The sequence below is a fragment of the Rhinopithecus roxellana genome, chromosome 3 (genome assembly GCF_007565055.1).
Source record: "Rhinopithecus roxellana isolate Shanxi Qingling chromosome 3, ASM756505v1, whole genome shotgun sequence".
Classification (NCBI taxonomy): domain Eukaryota; kingdom Metazoa; phylum Chordata; class Mammalia; order Primates; family Cercopithecidae; genus Rhinopithecus; species Rhinopithecus roxellana.
Window position 1 is genome coordinate 154,661,802 of NC_044551.1, and position 10,350 is coordinate 154,672,151.

Genomic DNA, 10,350 nt, shown 5'->3' on the forward strand with positions numbered 1-10,350 from the left:
AGGCTGATATCAAATTCCTGACCTCAGGTGATCTGCACACCTCGGCATTACAGGCATGAGCCACCACTCCCAGCCCCAAACAGCAAAATTATTTTAAATACAAGTGACAGTTGCCTAGCATGGTGTTGCTGACAAGGAATAGGAAATGATGTTGAATTTTACATCATATACCTCACCATGAGATAATGGTGATTACAAAGCTCTATATATATACACATATATATACATATATATTTTCTTTGAGTCGAGGTCACACCCTGTTGCCCAGGCTGGAGTACAGTGGCCCAATCATGGCTCACTGCAGCCTCAAACTCCTGGGCTCAAGCAAACCTCCCATCTCAGCCTCCTAAATCACTGGGATTATAGGCATGAGTCACTACTCCTGGCCCAAAAACCATGCAATTAAACACCAATTATCAACAAAGTTGGGTAACATTCAAGAAAGCATACCTTCATACACCAGCTATCAACCTAAGTTCTACAGGGACTCAAGGTACTTTTGCATTCCATTCAATTTCATTCACATATGCAAATATACACATACATAATAGCAGCAAACATACCCCTTTTTCACCCCATGGGCTGAAAAATTTAATACTGTTGAAATATCCATACAAACCAAAGTGGTCTACAGATTCAATGCACTCCCCATCAAAATTCCAACAACATTCTTCAAAGAAACAGAAAAAACAACCCTAAATTTTGTATAAAAACATAAAAACCCTGATTAACACAAACAATCCTGAAGAAAATAACAGAGCTGGAGGCATCACACTAGCCAACTTCCAAATATACTGCAGAGCTATATTAACCAAAACAGCATCTACTATCAACTGATTTTTGACAAATGAAACATACCTTTCTTAATAGCACAGAATCTTTACACTTTATCTACTAAAATCAGTAGTGGGGGCCTTTAAAAAGGGGTAGAGCACCAATATCAATACTATAGATAATAACAGCAGACAGCATTTGCCTGTTTCCCCTTCCACTATGATTATAAGTTTCCTGGGGCCTACCCAAACATGCAGAACTGTGAAGCAATTAAACCTCTTTTCTTTATTCTGACAGTTCTTTATAGCAGTGGGAGAATGGACTAACACAATCAGGAAAATACCAAATCACTTAAATCTGTTATTAAGTTCATAGTCACTTTGCCATTAAGTAATTTATCAGATACAAAGTATAACTAACACAGAATTCAGGACTAGAAAGTTTTTAAATTAAAGAGGGCTCTATTGCTCAAAAGGGTGGGAATTTCACTGCCTTAAAAAATAAAACCAAAAAAAAAGAGTATAAGCTATTTCTTGCAACAATGTGGGAAATATTAATATACCTATTCCTAAGAATCTGTTCATCTACGTACACTTTAACATATTACTTGAAAGAACAATCCTCCATGGTGATTCCACAAAACTACAATGAAAATGGAATCAAGCATATTTTGTAGGACTACAGTTGTCAAATTGTGGTACTAGACATAGCACATATATTTCACAGGTTACAATCACTATACGTAACACATTTCACCCATAGATGGCTCATTATTCCTCTCTTATTCAAAGTATTCAGATAAAAAGTGGTTACTCCTGGAGATAATCTATTGGTAAACAGCTTGGCTAATTTTGAGAAACTCTCAAAAGGGTTTCATGGACACAGTCAATTATAACCTCCAATCATGATGTCAAGCTATTCAAATCAGAACAAAAGTAACAAAGTCACATAAACGGATAAAAATCACTTGTGACTAAATCCTCTCATCTATCTTTCTAACTGATCTCCTTATTCTAAAATCTAATCAACATTCCCCTGCACAAATAAATCATCTACACTAGAGTTTTTTAGAAAGGGTCCATCATTGTGCTGATCCTTGAGAAAGAGCTAATTTAGTAGATATTCACTTTGACTTAATAGAAAATCATGCAGATTAGTAGGCCAGTGACTTTGGAGTGCATTTGGGAAAGGGAACCTGTTGGCAGCCATCTTGCTCTAGCTCATTACAAGCTTCTTTTTCTTGGGGGGGAGGCGGGGACAGAGTCTCACTCTGTCACCAGGCTGAAGTGGAGTGCAGTGGTGCAATCTCGGCTCACTGCAACCTCAGCCTCCCGGGTTCAAGTGATTCTCCTGCCTCAGTCTCCAGAGTAGCTGGGACTACAGGTGCCCGCCACCCACGCCCGGCTCATTTCTGTAATTTTAGTAGAGACAGGGTTTCACTATGTTGGCCAGGATGGTCTCCATCTTTTGACCTCGTGATCCAGCCGCCTCGGCCTCCCAAAGTGCTGGGATTACAGGCAAGAGCCACTGCACCCGGCCCACAAGCTAACTCTTTACTCAGGAGACAAGCATTTAAAGTGTCACCTTTCCTCATACCTTCCTAAGTAGGATTAAACATTCCTCTACCACTCCTCTGTTTTTTAAATGCTGATGTGTGAACCATATACAACTCTAGAACTGACTACTGGCAGCTATTTCAAGAGGTCATCCTTGGGGAAGTTTCTTCAACTGTCTAAACACAGATACCTCATAGTCTCCCTGGCACTCCAAAGTCACTAGTCCACTAATTTGCATGATTTTCTATTAAGTCAAAGTGACTATTCGCTAAATTAGCGCCTCCCCAAAGTATCAGCACAATGATGGACCCTTTCTAAAAAACACTACAACTTAGATGATATAAAACATCTAAAAAAGGTCCGGCGCAGTGGCTCACACCTGTAACCTCAGCACTTTGGGAGGCCGAGGCAGGTTGATCATTTGAGGTCAGAAGTTCAAGACCAGCCTGGTGAAACCCGTCTCTACTAAAAATACAAAAAAATTAACCAGGTGTGGTGGTACACACCTGTAGTCCCAGCTACTCAGGAGGCTGAGGGAAGAGAATCCCTTGAATCCAGGAGGTGGAGGCTTCAGTGAGCCGAGATTGCACCACTGCATTCCAGGCTGGGTGACAGAGCAAGACTCCATCTCAAATAAATAACATATCTGAAAAAGCATATATATGTATTAGATAATGCATGTTCTAGTCAGTTGTGTGTGCATATAATCTCAATTTTGACAAATACTGATTCTTCAAGACTCCTCCACTCTAGTAACCTTTCACCTTTTCTCCACTGAAAACATACACAGGCAAGGCCTACCAGACTGATAGGAGTAAGACGACTAGCTTATCATTTTTCATAGCTCGTTAATGCAAAACTACAATACACTTCATTTTTTCAGGTAAGGGGTATTATGAGCAATTCTACAACTTGGTCTAGCCAAATAGGTCTCCTGAGAGTAAAACATTTTTTTTTTGCACAGACTTGTATAAAAACTGGAAAAAAAAATAATAAGGGAAGCTGGTACATGAACAAAAAAGCAGTGGTTAAACTTTGTTTCTGTATCTTCCCCACTAGATTGTGAACTTTGACCATAAAATATGCAAAAAACAGCCAAGTGTTATGGCTCACACCTGTAATCCCAACACTTTGGGAGGCTGAGGTGGGCAGATCGCCAAGGTCAGGAGTTCAAGACCAGCCTGGCCAACATGGTGAAACTCCATTTCTACTAAAAATACAAAATTAGGCTGGGCGCAGTGGCTTACGCCTATAATCCCAGCACTTTGAGAGGCCAATGTAGGCGGATCACCTGAGGTCAGGAATTCGAGATCGGCCTGGTCAACATGGTAAAACCCCATCTTTACAAAAAATACAAAAATTAGCCAGGCATGGGCCGGGTGCGGAGGCTCACACCTGTAATCCCAGCACTTTGGGAGGCCGAGGCATAAAATACTTGCAATATTTCCTTCTCTAGTAGAAATCTAGTAAATGTCATTATCTTGTCAGTGTACCACATTTTCCTCAACCTAGGTCTTTTATACTTGCTAGTTCACTGACCTGAAACACTCTCCCAAGCTTCCTCCTTCCCATAATCAGCTCAAGTCCCATCCCTGGAGAGGCTTTCTTCAACACACTCAATTTAATGGCCTCATCTATTAATTCCTCTAGGCTGTAGCATTCCTTGGCTCCAAAATATTCATCACAAGTTTTTTGTTTTGTTTGTTGAGACAGGGTCTCACTCTGTCCCCCAGGCTGGAATGTAATGGCACGATCATAGCTCACTGCAGCCTCAAACTCCTGGGCTCAAGCAATCCTCCTGCCTCAGGCCCCTGAGTAGCTGGGACTACAGGAGCATGCCACCATGCCTGGCCTTTTTTTTTTTTTTTTTTTTTTGTAAAGAGAGAGTGTCCCTGTGTTGCCCAGGCTGGCCTCAAACTCCTAAGCTCAAGTGATCCTCCACCCTTGGCCTCCCAAAGTGCTGGGATTATAGGTGTGAGCCACTGTGAGCCTTGCCTACCGCAACTTTTATTACATATTCATTTTGTGTTTGTTTAATGGCTGTTTCTACCAACAGAGTATAAGCTCACTACAAGTCCACCAGTGGGCTTTTTTTAAAAAATAGGTTTATTAATGCATAATTTACACACTAAAATTCACCAGATTCGAGTGTTCAATGACTTTTACTAAATTTACTGTTATGCAACCATTAGCCACATGACTACTTGGGTTTTGCTCCTCAATGTATTTCTGGCACTTAGGAGCTAAATAAATATCTGATTAGTAATCTGATAATAAGTTATTCTCTTTGTTTGTTGTTGTTTTTTTCTGGCAGGATCTCACTCCATCGCCCAGGCAGGAGTACAGTGGCATAATCTCGGCTTCGCCACAGCCCCGGCTTCACCACAACCTTGATTTCTCAGGGTCAAGATCCTCCCACCTCAGCCTCCCAAGTAGCTGGGACTACAAGCGTGCACCACCATGCCGGGCTAATTTTTGTGGTTTTTATAGAGACAGAGTTTCACCATGTGGCCCAGGCTGGTCTGCAACTCAGTCTTGAACTTAAGCGATCCACCTGCATCAGTCTCCCTAAGTGTTGGGATTACAGGTGTGAGCCACCGTGCCCAGCTGACAATTCTTGTAAATTCAGTACTAATATCTATTTAGTGTAATGTGTGAAATGAGTTGGTACATTAAAATAGCCTTTATTAGGCCAGGCACGGTGGCTCACGCCTGTAATCCCAGCACTTCGGAAGGCTGAGGCGGGCAGATCACAAGGTCAAGAGATCAAGACCATCCTGGCTAACACGGTGAAACCCATCTCTACTAAAAATACAAAAAATTAGCCAGGCGTAGTGGTGGTGGGCACCTGTAGTCCCAGCTACTGGGGAGGCTGAGGCAGGAGAATGGCGTGAACCCAGGAGGCAGAGCTTGCAGTGAGCCAAGATCGCACCACTGCACTCCAGCCTGGGCAACAGAGCGAGACTCCATCCCACAAAACAAAGAAAACAAGCAAACAGACAAACAAACAAACAAAAAAAGCCTTTATTACATCCCATTCCAAATATCCTTTATTATTTCCATTTTGAATCAAAGTTGGCTACTCACATATTAACCTACTGCCTCTCTTATAGAAACCCCTAACCTTTCTACGGCTTGGCGAACACCGACTGTGGTCAGGTTCATATACACAAACCATACTTCCCTTTTCTTAATCAAGTAAGCCCCTCCTCCACTCCTAGCCATGTTACAAAACACTTTATTAACAAAGGAAAGTTCTTTCATAAGAATATATTCATTAGCCTCCTATGGTGGCTCATGTCTGTAATCCCAACACCTTGAGAGGCTAAAGTAGGAGGATCATTTGAGCCCGGGAGACTCCATCTCTATTTAAAAACAAAAACAAAAACAAAAAAACCAGGTACAGTGGCTCATGCCTGTAATCCCAGCATTTTGAGAAGCTGAGGTGGGAGGATCATCTGAGGTCAGGGGTTCAAAACCAACCTGGCCAACATGGCGAAACCCTGTCTCTACTAAAAATACAAAAATCAGCTAGGCGTGACGATGGGTGCCAGTAATCCCAGCTACTCGGGAGGCTGAGGCAGGAGAATCGCTTGAACTCAGGAGGCGGAGGTTACAGTGAGCCAAGATCACATGCCATTTGCATTCCAGCTTGAGCGACAGAGCGAGACTCTGTCTCAAAAAAAAAAAAAAGGAATGAATTCATTGATGAAAATATAGTCTTCACTTAATGCATGCACCTTCGTAACACTGATGTGATGGAAATAAGTTCTTGGTACAATATATTTCTAGTCAAGACCTAAATATAGATCTATTAACACTAAGTAACTGAAAACGATTTTCAGATATAAAAGCAGCCTCTTCACTGTGTCAAATTTAGTTTAGCCTAAAGCTGCTTCCTTACCTATTTTAAATTCGGCCCAAAGGTTTCTCATACCTAGTAAACTGTAACCTAACTGGATGTGTAAAGAGACTGTAACCTACTCTTACACCAATCACAGAGTTTTAGTCAAAGGTGGGCAACTGTCAAATCATGTTCAGATAAGGCAAATGCTGAGCTGTAACCAATCCGGTTTGTTTCTGTACCTCACTTCTATTTTCTGTATGTCACTCTCCTTTTTCTGTTCATAATTATTATCCAACCACATGGCAAACCTGAAGTCCCTCTGAACATATTCTAGGTTGAGAAGGGTGCCCAATTTGTGTATCATTCTTTGCTCAATTAAACTCTGTTAAATTTAAGAAGGTTTTTTACATTTTTTTCTTTCTTTTAGAGACAAGGTCTTACTATATCACCCAGGCTAGCCTCAAAACTCCTGGGTTCATCCTCTCACCTTGGCCTCTCAAGTACAAGGGTCTACAGTTGTGCACCACCACACCTGGTCAGGTAAATTTTTCTTTTAACAACTGGATGGATAACCTGTAAAACAGAAATGTTCTACTTCTATTAAAAAATCGAGTATTCATTTTCAGAAATGCTAGGTCTTTTAACTCATTTAGAAAATAAATTCAAAAACAACAGCTACACCTACAACAACAAAAAAACCCAATTCAAAAATGGGCAATGGGTCTGAATAGACATTTTTCTAAAGAAGATAAACAAAAGGTCAATAAGCAGAAGTCTGTCACCAGCCTTCAGAAAAATGCAAATCAAAAACACAATAAAATCCAAAAAGGTTATTGTCAAACAAACCAACCAGCAAACAATAACAACTGTTGGCAAGGATGTGGAGAAAATGGAACCCTTGTGCACTGCTAGTGGTAACATAAAATGGTACAGGTGCTGTAGAATAAGACAGTTCCTCAAAAAATTGAATGTACCCGGCGCGGTGGCTCACGCCTGTAATCCCAGCACTTTGGGAGGCTGAGGTGGGCGGATCACCTGAGTTCGAGACCAGCCTGACCAATATGGAGAAACCCCGTATCTACTAAAAATACAAAATTAGCCAGGCGTGGTTATACATGCCTGTAATCCTAGCTACTCAGGAGGCTGAGGCAGCAGAATAGCTTGAACTGGGGAGGCAAAGGTTGCGGTGAGCTGAGATCGTGCCATTGCACTCCAGCCTGGGCAAAAGGAACGAAACTCCATCCCCCCACAAAAAAAAAATTGAACATAAGGCTGGGCAAGGTGGCTCACATCTATAATCCCAACACTTTGGGAGGCAGAAGTAGGGAGATTATCTGAGGTCAGGAGTTTGAGACCAGCCTGGGCAACACGGCAAAACTCCGTCTCTACAAAAAATACAAAAATCAGTCAGGCGCAGTGGCAAGCACCTGTAGTCCCAGCTACTCGGGAGGCTAAGTCAGAAGAATCGTTTGAACCTGCGGGGCAGAGGTTGCAGTGAGCTGGGATTGCACCACTGCACTCCAGCCTGGGCGACAGTGATATTCCGTCTCAAAAAAAAAAAAAAAAAAAAAGAACCGAACAAACAAAAAAACAGTAATTTATACTATTATAGTCCCCAAGCTTAAAATTTGTATACGATGATGGAGGAGCTATGCAGCAATGGATTGAAGTTATTAATAAATGATTATAAAAGCAGTTATTTTATTGGTGGGGAAACACTGACAAGTCAACAGATTCATTTCAGCCATTTTCTGTCCTAAAACAATGATATTCTAATAAAAAAATACACTAACATTTACACCACCCAATGAATTATGCCACTGCAATATGCCCCCTTCTACATTTTCCAAGAACGTAAGCTGTGTCACACAGGTGTCTAAATTAGTAATAATATTAAATTGGAGAAACTATTACTCCAACTTTAAAAGCAGCATGGATTAAAAAAGTAAGAAGGGGGCAAGGCACGTTGACTCACGCCTGTAATCCCAGAACTTTGGGAGGCTGAGGCAGGCGGATCACTTGAGGTCAGAAGTTCGAGACCAGACTGGCCAACATAGTGAAACCTCGTCTCTACCAAAAACACAAAAATTAGCCGGGCGTGGTGGCGGGCGCCTGTAGTCCCAGCTACTTAGGAGTCTGAGGCAGGAGAATCGCTTGAACCCGGGAGGAGGAGGTTGCAATGAACCGAGATCGCTCCACTGCACTTCAGCCTGTGCGACAGAGCGAAACTCTATCACAAGGAGAAAAAAAAAAAAAAGTAAGAAGGGCCTCCCAGTGGATATACAAATAATTATCAGTTCATTCAATTCCATCAACAAGCACTTAGTAAATGCACAGTACCTGTGAGAAAACCAGGCCAACAAACATTTCAAGGTTACCAAAAAAGGAGGGTTGAAAATAGCCTCACACTAATCCAGCTCTAAAAAGACAAATAGTTCAAAACCACCCTTTAATGTTTGTCTCTCTAAACAGATGCACCCCAGTTAATATTAATAGTCTGCATTACTATTGGTAATGATTTGGGCTACCATTTTAGATTATCAGATCCTTCAAAGTAAATGCCCAACTTTTTTCATTGATTAGAAGGCGAAACGGGGAACCAAATGAAATAATCCACCATTTTTCTAAAAGTCAGTTTTATTTCAACTGATTACAAACAAAAAGGGCTTAAGTTTCCCACTGCGCAAATGTGCCAACCGATTCCATTTCCTACAACCTCATCTAGGAAACCAGGCGTGCCACGTGAACCCTAATGTTATACAAAGTGTTCCCCTCCAGCCTGGCCTATGCAGAGCGCATTCTAGACAAGGCCCCAGTGCACCAACAGCCCAATTTTGGCTATATTCTCTGAGCGATTTAAGGAAGTCCGCAACCACTCATCTCACGTGACCTTAAAAAGGGGCGCAGTTGAGCCCAGAATAAACCACACTCCTTTTTCTTCTATATCAACTTCACTGCCCAGTATGAAGGAAGTGGGCGGGGAAGAGGCGCAGCGCCAGTGGGCAGGATAGGTCAGCAAAGAAACGTGGGGTGTCGCGCCATCTACTCTGGAGGGGCTGGAGGTGAGGGGCACGCCCGCTCACGGCACTGCAGCCGCTGCAAATCCAAGGCTGCCACACCCCCCGGCACGGCTTCATCTTCCTCTTTCTCCAGCGGAAAGGGGGCCCTCTCCACGGAACGCCCCACCTGCTGGAGTCCTCCACACCCCGAAACGCAACGCCCGGGAGCAGGCGCGGGTGGGAGGCGGTGCTGGGGGGCAACAGGCGGCGAAGGGCCGCGGCGACCTGCAACCCGCGCATGCGCAGATGCGGGTACCCGCCCGTTTACCTACCGTTGGAACCGCGATGCCCCGTTCCCTGGCCGCAGCCGCTTCTCCAGGACCCGCGGGGACCGCAAGAGGGCGAGAACTGAGGCCCCAAGTGGCTCCGCGGCCGGGAAGCCTCTTCCTGGGGCGGCCGCTGACGGGAGGTTAAAGCTACGGCTGTGGCGCGGGGCCAGCCCGGTAAGCGACCCCCGGATATCCCCGGCGGTGGTGGTGGCGGAGACGCGGAAGAGGGGGCCGGAGTGGCGACAGAGGCGACGGCTGAGGTGCAGAGCCTCCCTAACGGCGGGCGGGAGGAGAGCGACGGGCGGGCGGAGGCTGGGCCGGACGTGACGTGTGTGGGAGGGGGCGGGGCGGGCCGCTGGCGGGGGCGGGGCGGCGAGGGTCCCCACCCCCACAGCGTCCCGGGCCGCGGCCCTGGGTCCTGCAGGCTTGAGGACCGCGGTTCGTCTCCCACCATTTGGGCTCCTGAGTTAGGGTGCGAGCAGCCAGGCGCGGGCCCGGGGCGGGTTGTGGGATCCTCGGTTTGGGAGATTGGGAAGCAGAGAGGACACTGGGGAGAGGAAGTAGGAAAGATAAAAGGAAAATCCGGAACACAGAGATCGCTTCTGGTTTCTGCAGAGGAAGCCATGCCCCTCCCTGCAGGCGGCCAGAAAAACCCAGGGCGCCCATATCCAGGTGAGGAGCACAGAGACCTGAACCAAAAACCGCAGGGGGAGGCCTAAGCGGTGACTCCCGTTACCATTCCCAGAGATGTGAGTTAGGTCCGGTACCACGGGGCTGCACCTGCGTCCTGCCTGCCCCCACCCTACCCCTTCACCTAAGGATCTGACCTAGACTCCAGAAAGAAC

At 44.7% G+C, this 10,350-nt stretch overlaps 1 protein-coding gene across 11 annotated transcripts in view; it reads right to left on the minus strand.

Annotated features, from left to right (window-relative positions):
• Nucleotides 1–9,839, minus strand: part of FAM13B (family with sequence similarity 13 member B) — a 91,948-nt gene extending 82,109 nt beyond the window's left edge. For 8 of the 11 annotated variants that reach the window (XM_030927610.1, XM_030927606.1, XM_030927607.1 and 5 more), the window contains exon 1: nt 9,509–9,839. The gene's annotated coding sequence lies outside the window, so the exon portion shown is untranslated. The remainder of the gene's footprint in view (nt 1–9,508) is intronic. The other 3 variants (XM_010388071.2, XM_010388070.2, XM_010388068.2) reach the window with 3 other exon arrangements.
• Nucleotides 9,840–10,350: the final 511 nt, after the last annotated feature.